The sequence below is a fragment of the Grampus griseus genome (genome assembly GCF_964374135.1).
Source record: "Grampus griseus genome assembly, chromosome: 1".
In the NCBI taxonomy this organism is placed as follows: domain Eukaryota; kingdom Metazoa; phylum Chordata; class Mammalia; order Artiodactyla; family Delphinidae; genus Grampus; species Grampus griseus.
In genome coordinates this window covers 111,372,766-111,392,841 of record NC_139017.1, presented here as the reverse complement: position 1 = coordinate 111,392,841, position 20,076 = coordinate 111,372,766, and positions in this window count along the sequence as shown.

Sequence of the window (20,076 nt, the reverse complement as noted above, 5' to 3'; positions counted from 1 at the left end):
GCATAAAGAATCCTAAATATGCTACCAGAAAACTACTAGAGCTAATCAATGAATTTGGTAACATAGCAGGATACAAAATTCATACACAGAAATCTCTTGCGTTCCTATACATTAATGATGAAAAATCTGAAAGAGAAATTAAGGAAACACTCCCATTTACCATTGCAAAAAAACAATAAAATACCTAGGAATAAACCTACCTAAGGAGCCAAAAGACCTGTATGCAGAAAATTATAGACACTGATGAAAGAAATTAAATATGATAAAAACAGGTGGAGAGATATACCATGTTCTTGGATTGGAAGAATCAACATAGTGAAAATGAATATACTACAGAAAGCAATCTACAGATTTAATGCAATCCCAATCAAACTACCACTGGCATTTTTTCATAGAACTAGAACAAAAAATTTCACAATTTTTGTGGAAACACGAAAGACCCCGAATAGCCAAAGCAATCTTGAGAAAGAAAAATGGACCTGGAGGAATTAAGCTTCCAGACTTCAGACTATACTACAAAGCTACAATAACCAAGACAGTTTGGTACTGGCACAAAAATAGAAATATAGATCAATGGAACAGAATGGAAAGCCCAAAATAAACCCACACACATATAGTCACCTTATTTTTGATAAAAGAGGCAAGACTATACAATAGAGAAAAGACAGCCTCTTCAATGAGTGATGCTGTGAAAACTGGACAGCTACATGTAAAAGAATGAAATTAGAACACTCTCTAACACCATACACAAAAATAAACTTGAAATGGATTAAAGACGTAAATGTAAGGCCAGACACTATAAACTCTTAGAGGAAAACATAGGCAGAACACTCTATGACATAAATCACAGCAATATCCTTTTTGACCCACCTTTTAGAGAAATGGAAATAAAAACAAAAATAAACAAATGGGACCTAATGAATCTTCAAAGCTTTTGCACAGCAAAGGAAACCATAAACAAGACCAAAAGACAACCCTCAGAATGGGAGAAAATATTTGCAAATGAAGCAACTGACAAATGTTAATCTTCAAAATTTACAAGCAGCTCATGCAGCTCAATATCAAATATCAATTTGAAAAGCAAACAACCCAATCCAAAAAATGGGCAGAAGACATTTCTCCAAAGAAGTTATACATATTGCCAACAAACACATGAAAGGATGCGTGACATCACTAATCATTAGAGAAATGCAAATCAAAACTACAATGAGGTATCACCTCACACAAGTCAGAATGGCCATCATCAAAATATCTCTAAACAATGAATTCTGGAGAGGGAGTGAGACAAGGGAACCCTCTTGCACTATTGGTGGAAATGTAAATCCATACAGCCTCTATGAGGAACAGTATGGAGGTTCCTTAAAAAACTAAACATAGAACTGGCAATCCCACTTCTGGGTATATACCTTGAAAAAACAATTCAAAAAGAGTCATGTACCACAATGTTCATTGCAGCTCTATTTACAATAGCCAGGACATAGAAGTAACCTAAGTGTCCATCGACAGATGAACGGATAAAGAAGATGTGGCACATATATACAATGGAATATTACTCAGCCATAAAAAGTAATGAAATTGAGTTTTTTGTAGTGAGGTGGATGGACCTAGAGTCTGTCATACAGAGTGAAGTAAGTCAGAAAGACAAAAACAAATACTGTATGTCAACACATATATATGGAATCTAAAAAAAAAAAAAAAAGGTCATGAAGAACCTAGGGGCAGGATGGGAATAAAGATGCAGACCTACTAGAGAATGGACTTGAGGACACAGGGAGGGGGAAGGATAAGCTGGCACAAAGTGAGAAAGTGGTATGGACATATATACACTACTAAATGTAAAATCGATAGCTAGTGGGAAGCAGCAGCATAGCACAGGGAGATCAGCGCTGTGCTTTGTGACCACCTAGAGGGGTGGGATAAGGAGGGTGGGAGGGAGGGAGACACAAGAGGGAAGAGATATGGAGATATATGTGTATGTATAGCTGATTCACTTTGTTATAAAGCAGAAACTAACACACCATTGTAAAGCAATTATACACCAATAAAGATGTTAAAAATTAATAAATACATAAATAAATAAATACTATGCTATTTGGAGGCTCCTTCCTTGGTTGTCTTCTATAGATTTTAGTAGACCTGAGACTGTGAAGTGATTTGTAGTTCCTCCAAGATATTTATTTAAAATTTAAAAATTTAAAACTTTCAAATTAAAACATCTGTGAATTTCTTTTTCTAGGAACAGTTGAGTAACTGGTACCGCATCTGCTATCCTTCTGTAAATAGCTAGGAAAAATGGATTGATTTATGGTAAAAAGATTGCTAGGAGTTATAAATATTTTGAAAAATAAAAGACTATTTTCTTTTTTCTTATTTTAAGAGATAATTGACTTTTGAAGCAAAAATATTAGTATATTGACATGTTTATAAAAAATGTAGAAAAAATGTGTAACAGAGAAAGAACAAAGAATAGGAGTATAAAAACAGAAGTATATGATTGTGAGGTTCTTACATATATGTCAAGTAATTTAATATATTCTGAGGGAAGGTTGTAACAGGTAAAATTCCATATTGTAAACTGTAGAACACTCAATAAATTAAAAAAAACAGTTAATAAGGAGATCTAATAGAAAACTAAAATATGCTCAATTAAACCAAAAGAAGTCAAGAATGGAGTAACAAAAAGAAAAAAATAATAAAAGGTAAGATAAATTAAAAAGTATTAAAAGGAAGATTTAATCTCAAGTTCCTTGATAATTTCATGGAGTGTAAATGATCTAAACATGAATAAAAAGCCAGCAATTTTCAAATTTGGTAAAAAAAATACTCAACTATATGCTTTTACAAGAAACTACTCTAAATATACATATAGATAAAAGTAAAGGAAGGAAAAATTGTATACCATATAAACAATCATAAAAAAGTTGGCGTGACTATTCTAGTATCAGACAAAATAGATTTCAATACAAAAAATATTACAAAGACTATATATTAGAAAGACTCAAAAAGGTACTTTTCATAATAATAAAGTGGTCAATTCATCAAGAAGACAAAACCATCTTAAATGTGTATGAAATGAATAACAGAATTAAAAAAAGTAAAGCAAAACCTTATGGAACTAAAAATGAAATAGATACAAATATAGTAGAAGATTACAACAATATCTTTCAGTAACTTACAGAACAAGTAGATCGGAAACCAGCAGGAATATAGTTGCCTTGAACAGTGTTGACTAAATTCAAAGTTACATAGCAGTATAACGAAATGCACAGAATACTCAAAATTTTAAAGTATACATAGAACATTAACCAAGAAAGACCATACCTTAGGACATAAAACAAGCCTCAATAAATATAAAAGTTTTGATACAATACAGAGTATGCTCTCTGATCCTAACTGGATGAAATTAAAATTTACTAGCAGTGAGATAACAGACTTGGAAATTAACCCACATTTATTTAACCCATAGGCAAAGAAAAAAATCTGGAAAAAAAATTAGAAAACATTCTAAATGGAATGAAATGAAAATACACTATGTCAAAGTTTGTGAGACACAACTAAAATAGTGTTTAAAGAGAAATTTAAAACTTCTATTACTTACATAAGAAAAAATAGAAAGTTTAAAATCAGTTTTTCAGCTTCCACTTAAGAAGGTGAAAATGAAGAGTAAATTATATGCAAAGTAAGTATCAATAAAAGGAAGAGAATAATAAAGACAAAAGCAGAAATTAATAAAATTTAAAATGGACAAATAACAGAGAAAATCGATGAAACAACAAACTGGGTCATTAAAAAGATTGATAAAGTGGATAAACTCTAGTTGACTAAGCCAGAGAGAGAGAAAGAGAGGAAGAGACAGAACATGTATCTAAACAAATGAGGAGCCATCACTAGAAATATTACATGTAAAAGGGAATATTATGAACAAACTTATGCTAACAATTCTATGACTTAGAAGAAATAAGGGAGTTTTTGGGAAAAACTTAAATTATTGAAACAAATATAAGAAATAGAAAATCAGAATAATTTTCTATCTGTTAAAAATACTGTGTTTGTAATAAGAAACTTTCACATAAGAAAAACCCAGGCCCAGTGGTGTCACTGGTGAAATCTATCAATCACTTAAAGACAAAATAATGACAATCTTCAACAGACTTTTTCATAAAATAGAGAAGAAACACTGCGCCACTCATTTTATGAGGCTAGCATTACCCTAACAGCAAAATCAGAAAGAGGCATTTCAAAAGAAGAACTGGGTAGGAGGAGGAAGAAAAGAAAAGAAAAGAGAACAATCTCATATCGTTCCAGAACCAAGATAAAAAACATCTTAATGAATGTCATCAAATTAAATTCAGCAATATACAGAAAAGAAAATAAATCAAGATCAAATGAGATTTATCCTGGAAATGCAAGGCTGGTTCAACTTTCAAAAATCAATCAATGTAATTCAGTATGACATAATTAGTAAGAAAATCCATATGATTATCTCAAAAGAAGCAAGAACGCATTTGACAAAATTCAATACTCATTCCCAATAAAACTCTTAGCAAACTAGGCGTAGAAGTAAACATTTTTAACTTGATGAAAGATATTTACAAATAAACCTATAGATAACCTTTTACTAAGGAAACTTAAGAAATACATAGGAGAAGCAGTCATCCTGTGACCTGCCGCCCCTCTCAGGAATTGCCTAATCAGTGCACTGGGCCAGGAACAATCCCTTGTATGGAAACTGGGTACCAAGTTGTCACTTAGCCCAGATTCTTTTTCCTTAGTAGAAGAAACTTTCCCCTTGTTCTGGATATGTAGTGGACTTTCTTGTATTGCTTAAGTATGTACATTATATGATACCTGGCCATCTCCACCAGTATATCCACCAGGAGGGAAATGGGGTCTTGCCTGCAGCACAAAAGTGGTGTGTGCAGTCCATTGCCCTACATCACCTATTTGGAGGAGCCCACCGACCATGTGAGACCGGTAAACACTGCAGATGCTGATCTTGCTGTGTCTATTCTCTCCTTTCAGTTAGTAAAGCATTGTTCCTACCACTGATTGTGTGTTGAGTACTCCTTAGCAACTCTGAACCTATAGAAGATGCAGCAGATTGAGTATATGGGCTCCTACTTCTGGTGGTTGGCATTGTTATACTCTTTGCCATTGTTTACATGTTGGGAATCCTCACTTGGGTTTGGTACCTGGATATCCTTGCTCCCTAAAATGCTTAATGGGGAGAGACAATAATTTGTCCCTAAGATCAGGAACAAACCAATGATGTCAGCTTTTACCATATCTATTCAACACTGTACTGGAAGTCTTAACCAGTACAATAAGGCAGGGGAAAAATATAAAAGTAACAAGATATAAAAGAACAGGAAACTATATATTTTCACAGAGAACATCACTGTGTATAGAAATCCTAAGGAATATTTACAAAAATCTATAAGTTAATTTAAAAACTTTCTAGGATGCAAAATCAACTTACATTCATCAACTGCACTTCTATGTATACTTTCAGCAGACAATTGCAAAATAAAAAGAAAATAATATTTCCATAACATCAAAACTATGAGATACTTTACTAATATATTTAATGAAATATGTGCACAACCTAAACACTAAAAACTGCAAAAGAGAAATTAAAGATCTAACTGTCCATGAAACAAAGAACGGTGTCATTAAAATATCAATTCTCCCCAAATTGATTGATACATCCAACTCCATCCAAAACAAAATCCCAGCAAGCTACACTGTAGATTTTTGATAAGCTAATTATATAATTTATATGGAAACGTAATGGACTTAGAAGAAGCAAAATTGCTTTTAAAAAGGAACAAAGTTTTTGAATTATACTACATATAAAGGACAGTCATCATGACAACTAGTATTGGCATATGACATACAGATCAATGAAACAGAAGAAATAGTTCAGAAATGGGCCAATACATATATGATCAATTTCTTTCCAGCAGGTGTTCTAAGGTAATTCAGTTTGAGAATTTGCAACAATGAGTACTAGAAAACTGGAAATCAATATGGAAAAAAAAATCAACCTCAACCTTTACTTCATACTAAATAAAAATTTAATTCAAAATGAATAGACTTCAGTGTAAATGCCAAAGCTAACAATCCTCTAGAAGAAAACATATAAGAAAATCTTTGTAATGTTGAAATTGGCAGATATTTCTTAGAACATGGAGGACACTAAACATGAAAAAAAAGTAAACTGGATTTCACAAAAATTAAAAGCTTTGCTTTTCAAAAAAATGAAGGATGAAGCCATAGACTGGGAAAAAAATGTTCACTATATATCCTATACAGCTCAATACTAAGAAAAAGTCAACCCAATTAAAAACAGGCAAAAGGCTTAAACACACACATAAAAAAGCAGAAATATGAATGGTCAATAAGCATATTAAACATACTCAAACATCATTAGTCATTAAAGAAATTCAAATTAATTCTACAATATTAAATTATTATATACCTGCTAAAATGGCTAAAATTAAATGTGACAGCAACTTCACTCTGAGGTAAGTATGCAAGAAAAATGACAACATATGACCATAAAAACTTCCTAGCAGCTTTATCATCATAATCCCAAATTAAAATCAATCCAAATATCTATTAATAGGTGAATATGTAGACATATTAATTCATGCAATGAAATAGCATTCATCATTAAAAACACATGACCTGCTTTTGGTAGATGAATCGATAAACAAAGAGTGGCACATCCATACAATGAAAAATCAGTCATCAATAAAAAAGGAACTATCAAGCTACAAAGACAAGAAGGAACTTTAAATGCATATTGCTAAGTGAAACAAGGCAGTCTAAAAAGGGTACATACTGTTTGATTCCAAAAATATCACATTCTGGAAAAGGCAAAACTATGAAGACAGTAAAAATCAGTGGTTGCCAGGTATATTCAGGGAGGTAGGGAGAGAGAGATTGTTGCAGTGCAGGGGAGTTTAAGGGCAGTGAAACTATTTCATATGATACAGTAATGGTGGATACACGTCATTATACATTTGTCAAAACCTATGGAATGTACATCATAAAAAGTGAACCCTAATATAAACTATGGACTTTAGTTAATAACAATGTATCAATATTAGTTCATCCATTGAAACAAATATACCACACTAATACTAGATGTTAATGATAAAGGAAACGGGTTGGAAGCAGGGGTAGAGAGGGGTAAAATATTGTGCTGAACAAAAGAAGCCAGATATAAAAAATTCATAGTTTATGATTCCATTTATATGAAGTTTAAAACAGGCAAAATGAAATTACAGTGACAGAAATCAGGTTACTGGCTGCCTATTGCTAGCCAGCCAGGATGTGTACGTGCATCTGTGTGTGTGCATGGTTTACCTGTAATAAACAGAAAACTTTTTTAGAATGATGAAAATGTTATATATCTTAATGGGGCAGTGTTTACAGTAGTGTATCCATTAGTCAAAATTCAGCAAACTGTATATTAAAAATGGGTACTTTTTTAGTATAAATTAAACGAATAAAGTTGATTTACAAAATAAACAAATGAACAAACTATCCAATCAACAAAATCAAACATAAAAAAAGCCATTTAGGTTCATGGAAACTAGACTGAACAACTAATTCATGAGCTGTCGTCTCAGACTTACTTCACCTAAATGCTCTGTAAAATTCTAAATCAATAGACTGTAAGTAAATATCATTAAAGATATAGATAACCCAAAGGAAAAAAATGTTTCCTATTGGTAACAAGCCATACTTGATGTGAGTAGACACATTTTTGCAAATTTAACTGTAGGTAAAAACAAATTAAAGAGCAAATTATGTTGATGTATGTCAGAGGTGTGATACGCTCATTCAATTCTTTATTCAATATTTATTAAGCAGTTATTTTATGCCAAGCATAGATATTCATATGTTTTGTCCTTAAGAACTCACAATATGGAGGGTGAGAAAAAAAATGAGTCAACACTGCTGTAATGCAGTGTGATGGAGAGAAATAAGCCTTCCTCATGAATGATGAAGAGCAAGTACGAAAAACATGCAGGCATTCTCATATATGATTTTCTACTCTATCCGAAATATTGCTCTAAAAAATTACCTCTCCAAAGATAGAAATACCAGACTTTAACAAAATTTTGTAAATTAAGAAAACATTGTGCTAAGTGCAATATGAATTGTTTTTATCATTCGAAAATCTCAGAGATAAACAACAACATCTTACTGTAGAGCAAAGGGAATTGTGTTCAATATCCTGCAATAAGCCATAATGGAAAAGTTTCATATATATATGAAACTGAATCATTTTGCTATACACCAGAAACTAACACAACATTGTAAATCAACAATTTTTCAATTAAAAAAAGAATGAAAATCTCAGAGACTTAAACTGTTTAAATAAATTGTTCACATGATTTCTAAATACCTATATTAGTTGCAATACCCATGGTTTTATTTTAAGGTTTTTGAGCTTTATTGAATAGACATTGGATAAATAAAACATTTCTGTGAAGTTTGTCGAACACTTATGTACGAAACTTTTTGTTGCAACTTCTGACAACTCTATTTATAACTTTACCTATAACTGTGGCTATAGTGATGGCCACAGATTGTGGGGGTGACTTTACTTGGAAGATGTGTTACTTTCTTCTCTCTTGTTGATTAAAGACTTAAAAAATGTTGAGATTCCTACTTTCATTACTTCCCCTTTACTCACTGAAGAATTTCTATGTTAGGTATCTCTCTTCCCCCTCAATCATTCTCTCTGGCACAGATACCAACTGAAGGCTTCCTACCTTCAACTGGCATATTTGAATGATCCTAGAAGGGGTGTGCGTCTGTGTGTCTGTGTATATTGTCCCTACACGTTGTTGCACTCGCTCTAAGAAAAAGTTACTTTGGGCCATAGTGATCCAACTGAAAGATACGTTATGAGTGGCAAACAGATCACTGGATTAACCAAGAATGGAATCTGCATTTTAAGTATTGATGCTAATTTGCAATTGACCTCGAGTTTCATCAGATTTCTTCCACACATCACCCTCAGGAATACTGTATATAATCCAATTATACTACAGGTCATACAGATATGTGATTGTAAGAGTTTAATACAAATCTTTAAAAATATTACTTACTGGTAGGTGAAACAGTTCACATTTTGTGGTTGAGAAACCAGGTGTACATTTCAAAAGACTCACGACAGAATTTATAAGCAAGACCATTAGGTATGAAAAAGAGACCATTTCTTAGGCGTTAGCTAAAATCTAAAATTAAAAAAATAGTCATTTTGAATGACAGGATCATTTATGATAACATTCCTCCTGAGGTCACTCGGAAGTCACAAATCATTCAAGGTGTATAGCTTTCTAGTAAACTCCTCATGTTATAAGTGAAATTCAGGAGATGAAAAATGATAGCTGCCAGGTGAGAATATGGAAGGTAAACTCTTCGTATCTTGCCTCTTGTAGCTAAAAAAAACATGGGAACTGGATTTACGCTATTACAAAGGTCTACTTTAGTCTTAGGACATTAACGTGTTTTGTATCTTTGGTTTTAACTGTAAGTCTTAAGTGTTTATAAGAGTTAGGCCTGAAACTTTTAATTTGTTAGTTCTTAGAGGAAATAACCTAAATGTCAGCCTTTAAGTTAGTCTTTCTGTGGGCATTAGCCATCTTTTTAAAAAATTTCATTGATGTATAGTTGATTTACAATGTTATGTTACTTTCAGGTGTACATCAAAGCGATTCAGTTATATATATATATATATATATATATATATATATATATATATAAGTCCTAATTTATACCCCCCATTCCCTTTGGTAACCATAAATTTGTTTTCTATGTCTGTGAGTATATTTCTCTTTTGTAAATAAGTTCATTTGTATCATTTCTTTTAGATTCCACACATAAGTGATATCATACAGTATTTATCTTTCTCTTTCTGATTTACTTCACTTAGTATGAAAATCTCTAGATCCATCCATGTTGCTGCAAATGGTATTATTTCATTTTTTCTTATGGCCTAGTAATAGTCCATTGTGGGTATATATATATATATATATATATATATATATATATATATATATATATATATATATATATATACCACATCTTTGTTCATTCATTGATGGACACTTAGTTTGCTTCCATGTCGTGGCTATTGTAAATAGTGCTGCAATGAACATTGGGGTGAGTGTATCTTTTCAGATTAGAGTTTTCATCTTTTCCAGATATATGCCCAGGAGTGGAATTGCTGGATATGATAACTCTATTTTTAGTTTTTAAAAGAACCTCCATACTGTTCTCCATAGTGGCTGTACCAATTTACATTCCTACCAACAGTGTAAGAGGGTTTCCTTTTCTCCACACCCTCTCCATCATTTATTATTTGTAGACTTTTTGATGATGGCCATTCTGACTGGTATGAGGTGATACCTCATTTTAGTTTTGATCTACATTTCTTTAATAATTAGCAATGTTGAGCATCTTTTCACATGCCTGTTGGCCATCTGTATGTCTTCTTTGGAGAAATGCCTATTTAGGTCTTCTGTCCAATTTTTGATTGAGTTGTTTGTTTTTTTGTGACAATAGTTATCTTAACTGTTTAATGTATGTTGCCATCATACTACTGTTTTACCCCTAAATACTTCACTGCATTTTCTAAAAAACAAGGGCATTGTAGTGTAGTGAAATTCAATGGTCAAAATCAGGAAATTAACATTAATACAGCACTAATATATCATTTAAAATTTTAACTCAAATTTTGTGAATAGTACCAATGAGGTCCTTTAAAGAAAAAAATGATTTTTTAAAAAATTCATTATCAAATCCAAGGTCACATGTTGCATTTAATTGTCATGTCTCTTTCATCTGGGTCGCTTCATCACTGTGTTTTTGTTCATGATCTTGACATTTTTGAAGTGTACAGATCATTTATTTTGTAGAATGATGCTCAGTTTGACTTTGTCTAGTGTTTCCTCATGATTAGATTCAGGATATGCATTTTGGCAGAAATACAATGGAAATGGTGTGCACTTCTCTGGGCATTATATCAGAAGGCATATGACACCTAGTTATCTCATTATCAGTGATATTAACTTTGGTCACTCGGTTAAAATGGTGTCTACCAGGTTTTTTCCACTATTAAGTTACTACTTTTTTCTTTAATTAATTTGTATCTTGTGGAGAGATATTTTGGGTTTATATAACTTTCCCGTTATTCATCAAACTTTCACCCACTAATTTTCACATCTATTTATGATCTTTTTGCTTCAAACATTTATTACTATCATGGTTGCCAATTAGAAATTTTTTAATTCCAACATTGCTGCTTATTTTGTTACATGGGATTTTACTCTAAGGAAGAACTGCCCTTGCTTTCTCCTCTTTAATTATTTACATCAGCTTGATCTTATAGATTCTATTTTATTCTATGAGTTACAATACATTACAACAATTATTTATTTTGATGCTTAAAATGGCCCACATCTGGTTATTGGGAAGCCCTTCAAGTTGACTCCTGTTATCCTTCTAATATAGCCCTGTCATTCCTTGAGCAATTGGTTACTTTTGGGCTCACCAAGGTATTCCAGGTTTATTTTAAATATCCTAGCCCCAGCCATGAAATTAGAATTTTTCCAAGGAGTTCAACTTCCTTTTCGCAGGTATTAGTATTTAAAAACCAAGATCTGGGCTCCAGGTCTCAGTGGAACTTTAAATGATCTTTTATCAACTCTATGCCCACTTGGCAACCTTTTTCGATGGGCCTTCCCTAAACACATGAGGGCATTGTGGTAAAAGCTGAGAGCAGGAAAGGAAAACTGAGAGGGATCAGTCTTGAGGCTTTGCCCAAGTATGATGCAGCCATCCTCTGAAGACATGGTAAAAGACAGAGACATCTATAAAAGACACTATTGATTTTTACCTGCAGAAGACAGGATACACAGCTGGAGGGCTGGGAGAAATCCATCTGAGGCCATCTCTGCTTTCACTTACAAAATGATGGGGTGAGCAGGAGAACTGAGAGAAACCCCTCTGTGATCTTCTGGATTTTTATCTATGTAAAGCTGGGGCAGGGCAAGAAATCTGCAGGAAATATTACCTATGCATTTTGGGTTTCAAAAGATATGACAACTGCCTCCCAAACCAGAGATAGGGCAGTAGGGCAGAGATATCTCCAAACTGGCAAAAAGCTTGGGGCAAGACTGGAGGGAAAAAATATTCACTTACCCAAAAAGTTGGCAATAGGAGTGAAAAGCAGAGAAAAAGAGAATGGGGCAGAATAAATATTTGAAGAAACAGCCAAGAACTTACTAAACCTGATCAAAACTTCAGCTCACAAACTCAAGAAGATCACTAAACTCTACAAAGGATAAGTACAAAGAAACAATATTGGCTAGAAAACAATGGAATAACTTTTTTTTTAAAAGTGCTATAGAAAACTGAAACAAGCACACAGAAAAACATTCAACTACAAATATATATCCAGTGAAAATGTCCTTCAAATGTTAAGGCAAAATAAAGATAATTTCAAACAGAAAAAAAGAGAGATAAATTGTTTCTAGTGACCTGCACTTTAAGAAATATTAAAGGCAATTTTTCAGGTGGAAGGAAAACATTACCATACAAAATCTTGAATCTACAATGAGAAATAAAGAATATCAGAAAGAGTGAATATTTGGGTAAATATTAAAGCCCTTTTTAGTAGGTCTGTATTCACATACATCAGTGACCCCCCAATTTAGTTATCCTTGTGTTTTGTATACTAATGGCCCCCAATTTACCATCTTCCTGAAACTAATGCCCTTATGCAGTCCCCTCCCACATTCACTCTTGGCATAACCATGTTTCTTTCGCTGACCAATGTACAAGCATGACATAAGCAGAAGCTTTATTGGAGCTGGTGCATAGGGCCTTGTCCTCTTAGAATGCTTCTTCATGGAGTCCTGCTCAATATTATAATGACATATGATTAGACTACTGAATGATTAGAGGTTACGTTGAGACATAGCCTGAGGAATGAGAGGCACTCACAGCTGAATTCAGCCATTTGAATGGCCAAACCAATATCACAGTGAATAGAGGAACTTGCCCAAGTTACTGACAAACAGGATATGGAAAATCAATGTCATTCTTGTTTTAAGTTGCTAACATTTTGATGGGGTAGATGTATCTCTGTAGAAATGGAATTATGTAAGATTTTTATCTTGCTCAGGAAGTAGTATGTCTTATTTAAGGTAGACTATGCTAAAATAAGAATGAACATTTTAATCATAAGTAGCTATTAAAACTGCAAAGAATTTTAACCAAAAAAACCCCAAAACAATAGAGGAAATAAAATGAAATCCTAAAAAATTCCCAATTAATTCCAGAGAAAGCAGGGATGGATGAATGAAGAATAAATGGAACAAGGAGGGAAAAAAACCCAAGGTAGTAGATTTAAACACAAGATGTCAATTATTACAGTACAATAAAAATAAAAGGACTAAATACTCAATTGGAGGTAGAGAATATATGATTGGACAAAAGAGAAGGAATCATTTAGATTCTATTTATAAGAAACAGACATAGATGACAGTAAGAAATATATTAGTTAAACATGCTGTGTAAAGCTAATGCAGTAATTTGTTGGAAATTTGCAGTCTAAAATGCTTATAAGTATAGGCTAACAATAGTGAGCTAAGCATTCAACTTAAAAAACTCAAAAAAGAAAAAACAAGAAGTCAAAAGAATGTAGAAGGAAGGAAATAATGAAATAGAAAAAAGTTACATTATACAGACTCCAATATGTGATTCTTTGAACAACTAAAAAAATGTACAAATCTTTGCAAGACTGATTAAAAAGAGATAGAGAGCAAAAGTAAGCAATATTAGAAATGAAAAGTGGACCAACCAAGACAAAGGAAACAATTTCAAAAAGGGAGAAATACTGTGCACAGCTTTTGGCAACTCATTTGATGAGTCAGGTGAAATGAAAATTTCTATAACATTATAAATTACTATACTGAATCAAGAAAATATAGAAAACCTTAGTGGACTTGTACCCATTAAATAAATTAAATCATTCATTTAAAATTTAACTTCAAAAAATAAAACAAATTTATCTGAAACTTGTAAGCCTTATAGCAAATAAGGCAGTGTGACATCAGCACAGGGGTAGAGAGGGAAACCTGTAAAACAAACATAGAACACTAAAGCTGACCCCTTAATAGCAATGTCGAAAAGGAGTAGACTAAATGACCGAGGTCCAAGCAGCTGGTTGACTAGCATACACAGTGAAAAGACCAAGAATTTAAATCAGACAAGATGGCTTCAAGTCCTAAGCAATACTGTGCAAGCCCCAGGTTCATTTCCTCTGGCTTCTTCAGCTGTAACATGGGGTAATAAAACCCAGTATGCAGTCTTGTATATATTGAGTGAAAGGATTTGAGAAAAAAATAAGTACTTAATATATCCTTAAATAAGTATTATTATTATTCTCCTTCAACTGAGATAACTACACACTAAAAAGAAAGATGCTGGATTAAAGAGAAGGTGGGTAGGAAAAAAAAGGGACAGCTCACATCTATGACTATGTTCTTTCCTTGTCTGTGAGTTTTCTTTCTTTATGTTCTTGAAATTACACAAATTTTAAAAAGTCAAAATTGGCAAAGTAAAACCTAGATTTGGTCTGTAAGACTATAACTAGTTTTTTCTCTGTCCTATTTCATTCTTCGCTTCCTCTCTCTTTTCTTTCTGTCCTTTCCTTCCTTTTGCTTTTTTCTTCCAAAGAGAGTGATTGCTATAATTTTCATTAAAACCATGCAGCAAGTCATGTTATGAAAGCATGCCTTAGACAAGGGACAGAGGGACTTTGAGAAGTCTCATAGGCCTAGTACAATTCAGGAAACTGTTTTATTGCTGACTTCTTTGCGTGTTAAAATATTCCCAGTTGATAGTTAGGATAATGACTTGCAACAACTATTTTAATTAATTAATTTTTTGTTTGGATTTTTAAAAAACTATTTCTTTTGTTTTTAAAGTCCCAGGGCATAAGCAGCTTTTTAAAAATCATTAATTAAATATTCTAAACAACCAACAGTAACATTAGTAAAATGAAAAGGAAACATTAAGCTTTCAGGAAATCACTATACTTGGTAGACAAACTGTCTTGTACATCAAGATCAAGATCAGAAATTCTCAGCTTTTAAAATTCAATACTGGACACCTAAAACTGTGTCATGGAAGCTTATGCAATATGTTGGATTTCTGTGCTATTCAGCAATTCCTGAGGTCCTAAGGATGCGAAATGTCCACGTGCCACTATTTTGACAGAGTTATAGAGACCCAAAATTAACCTTATAAAGATATTCCTGTTTCTTCATGACAGGGATAGATTTGACATCTTATGACTTACCATTATCTGCTTTGTGAGTGTTACAGCATTGTGAACTCTTTCTAACAAGGAATTTCTAGCAGGGAATTTTCAGAATACATCCAAATTATATGCAGTAATAATTGTTTTGTGAATAGTAGGTGTGACATTTCTACCAGGCAGTTTAATATGCCATGGTGAGATTAATGAGGTAAGGTCTAATAAGTTTGTTATTATTATTATGCTCCTTTTTGGGTTAACAAAATAAAATAATAACTCAGTGATGTATTGACAATTTTTTTCACATTAACTCATCTTCTCATTTTCATTCCTGCTAATTTTCTCTTTTCCCCCTGACTCCCATCCAATACACAGAGAATGAAGAAAAGGGGGGAAAAAGGGGGGAAACTAGCATGTGTTTTGTACTAGTTATATACAGGGAACTATGCTCCTTTCACCTTTGTTATCTTATTCAATTCTTAAAACAGCCCTATGAGGTAGTCCATGTATTCTTATTACTGATGAAACAAATAAGACTCAGAGAGCTTATGGCACTCTCCAATGCCACACAATTAATAATCAGTACAGTGGGAACTTGAGTTCTGGACTATGAGATTGCAAAGCCTAAACAAAATATTCATACACACTCCCTTATTTCTCACCCCCTATTTATAGTGTGATATCTTATGGTGTCTCAAACATTTGTCTTGTAGATCTTGCTTTCTGACTTTGAACATCAAAAACTTTAAGCAAAGGAAAATAGATCACACTTCCTGAAGACCAGGCCAGGTTATAGTAATAGCAATAGTAATCCTTTGCGACTGGTATGAGGTTAAAGAAGTGCAAAATAAGCAAGAAACTTATCCAAGGTTATGCAGGTAGTAAATGTTGGAGACAGACTTGATCTTTTAATGATCATGTAATTCACTGCCTCTATAATGTAATACAGCAGATAGTTTAAAAAGTGGCCAAGAATTTTAATTTACATTTGCACTCACATCACTTTAATTATCATCTTTCTGATAAGATATATAATATCATGGCATCTAGGCAGGATGGCTCAGAGTTACTGCAGCCTAATCCTCACACACAGCATCAGAATGCAAGGCATTTTCTTCTATAATTAAGCTCATCATTGAAGCTAGATGAACATTGCAAACAGATCTAGCTAGAGGCAAAAAGGTACATGAGAAAAAACTCGGTATAAATTGACCTGATGCCAGAAACAGAGTTCCATATTTCATATTTTAAAATTGTTACCAGAATATTATTACCTCAACATATTATCAAGCTAATGGGAGTAGGTTCAATCTTTTCCATAATAAGATAAATACTTTTAAAATATTTTAAAAGTTATTTTCAATAAAACTGATACTTTGTACATTATAAATATAAAAAGGGTTATGATTTACCCAATAGTCCCAACAGCAAATGATAAGTATTAACATTTTGGTGATATTTTTCTCTCTTTTTTGTATGTGCAAGTAGTTTATGGCGGTGAAATTACACTGAAGGTGTTATTTTGTTTCATGCTTTTTTCAGTTTGTGTTCTAACATATGGACTTCCCTCCTTGTTCAGTTATCTTTTGCTGCATAACAAATCACCTCAAAACCTAGTAGCTTTAAACAGTACAAATTTGTTTTCTCAAAATCTCTGTGGGTCAGGAATCTTTTATTTATCTCTGTGATTCTGGCTTGGCAGTCTCTCATGAGGTTGCACTCAAGATGTTGGAGAACACTGCAGTCACTTGACAACTTTGCTGAGACTGGAGAATCTGCTTCAAAGACGGCCCAGTGACAGAGCTTTGGCAGGAAGCCTCAGTTCCTCACTGCCTATTGGTGGGAGGCTCAGTTCAGTTCCTCCCAACGTGTGTCTTTCTGCAGGGCTGCTCAAGTGTCCTCATGGCATGTCAGTGACTTCCCCCAGAGTAATCAAAGGGTACAGAGATGGAAGCCACAATGTCTTTTATGACCTGGCCTTCAAAGTCCCGCTCCATCATTTCTGCACTCTCCTTTTGGTTTCACAAGTCAGCCTTATCTGGCATGGGAGGGGTCTGCATAAATGTGAATGCCAGGATACAGAGATCGCTGTAGCCCAACCTGGAGGATGGCTGTGATGCTATTATTAACACTTTTTAAATTACTTTAATGCAGTGAGGTAAAGAAATGTTCTTGTTTTCTGGGAAGTGGCTTCTCAAGCTTACAGCTGAAAACAAAGATAGGTAAATACATGCCATTTTAGATTCAGGCAACACCCAGAATTTGACAAGAGACTCCTGACTCTTACAGTCCTCTGAGAATTGTTATTTCTCTGTCTACTACATTCCTCCTCCATTATTTCTCATGACCATTATCCCCCAGAAGACAGCCCCCAAGGGGTGACCAAATTGGAGATGATGTGGGAGCCTTGTCCTCAGGGACTGTTGCATGTCAACTCATCCCTAGTGAATGCTCAGGGAACAAGAAACAGATAAGGGAAAAAGACTTCACCTCATGTCTCTTTCTTCTCCTCATCCTAACCCTCTCAAAACAAGAAAAATAAATTCATGAAGAGAAAGGGTGTGTGTGAAAGTAAATCAACATCTGTACATGGGCGTCCTTTGGAAGTGTTCAGTGAAATCACAACGATACCCAAATATTATGCATCAACATGCATTGGCACTTAGTCTGGGAAAGAGGAACACATCCGTCCCTATGTTTCTTTAAAGTCCTCGATTAAAACATCTCAGATTGTGAGGATATGGAAAAAGAAATGAGAATTTATAAACATAGAAAGAAGGAAATATTTTCTCCTTAAATTCATTCCTCAATGCTTTCTTTGCAGCAAATCTCTTGGCAACCCTTTTGAACATCAAGCAAGAAACAGACAAAATGATATCTGTTGCAGACATATTAGCTTTGATCTGTTTTATAACCTTGCATTGATCAAAGAACCACAGAAATTTAGTTTTACTTTTTCAGAGAGAACTAAAGGGACATTGGGGTCAATATCACTTAGGAAATACCATGTACTGCTGATTTTAACTATTTCCAGCCAAAACTGTGGACTTGTTAAAGGTATCTAGTTGGAGGCAAGGTTCTGTAAGGGATAGTTTAGGGACAGTCTCTTGAATATCAGGGTCAGACCCTCAGTAGTTTAACCTTTGAGTTCCTGAAACACAATGTCTCATAATGACTTGTTTCATGTTTCAAAACCGAACTCTTCTTTATTATCAGAATGTGAATGCACACATGTCAACAGGCACTCAGTAGGGCTCCCTTAATGGCTTTCACTCCTCAAATGCAAGAGAGGTCAATGGACACGAAGCAATTGGGAATCTAAAGGCAAATCATCAAATACTGATATGTTTTTTCTTTATTTTATTAAATTTCCTACCTCTAACTTGAATTTTCTTGCAGTTTTTCTACATTAAAACTGTAAAATAGTATTTTCCTGAGACAAAGCAATAATCATAAATGAAATCACTAATACAATGCCAACTACATGCCAGGTACTCTTCTAATTGCTTTGCATATATTTTCTCATTTAATCGTCCCAAAGCCCCATGATTTTAACCCTATTTTCTGGATGAAGAAATTGAGGCATAGAATGATCAAATTGTCCAAGTTGCTAGGGAGTGGAGCTAGGATTCAAAAGATGGGAGAATCTGAGTCCAGAACCCATGTTGTTAAGCACCCCCTTATGCTAACTCCCAATTACAGAAAAAGTGAAACATAGGAAGCTTGTAGAGTTCTTGAGACCTAATTCATGTGATGACGGGCAAAATGTTCATAGTGGCCAAATAATAAATGCCTTACTCTGCCATATTTAGAATATTTAGAAACACTTTGGACAAAAATTATGTATTTTAGGCAAATAGTGATACATAGGTGCATAATGTCTTCCTCTTAGGGACCAACATCTGTAACATGGGTACTCCTTGCCGCCCTCTCAACTACCCCTCCTGTCTACATGTGTTACAGCAGCAGAGGGTTTACTACAGGGTGAAAGAATTCTTGAGCCAAAAATAGTTCAACTTTTCTGCTCTATCCTTTTGCATGAAGTCACTAATTTGAGGATGAATGCCTTTTTGTTTTTGTCAGAGCAGCCTAAGGAAATTTCAGTATTAGACAGTACTTGGATTTGTCTTCCTTCAGACTCTGAACTTGCAAATGAGGGCAAATATACAAATCATTACGTTTAAGAGAAGACAGATCTCTTATCAGTGTCAGAAAAAATGGAAACTAAAAGCTCATAAAAATGCTAATGATCATATCTTTCCCAAATGCTCTGGTTTAGTACAAAGTTTCTTTTTGATAACACCATATAATGCTCTCTTCCCTCTCGCCTGTTAATCTCCATTTCTCAATATGAACTTGGAGCAAATAACATATATCTATAAAAAGAAACTCTGAATTCTTTTCCAAATATAATACTTAGATAATAATGCAATTATTGGGCAAAGTAGCATGCTTTGCTCATTAGCAATGAACTCAGATGTGAATATGATCCTCTGTACCAGCTTTTTCCCTACGCCCGCGGCTGCTCTCCAGTAGCAGTGCCTGTCAGCCTGCTGAGCACATGCTGCAGAGGAGAGTCCACTCTCTATTCACCTCCATCAGTTTCTTTCCTTTGCTTACAGTAGAGTTCCTTGCAGCTGTTCCTTAAACACCAGCTAGGGAGAACTAGTTTTTCTAATTGTGTGGTGGTTGTCACCTCTATAGTTATAGCCTGAGTTTGCTTA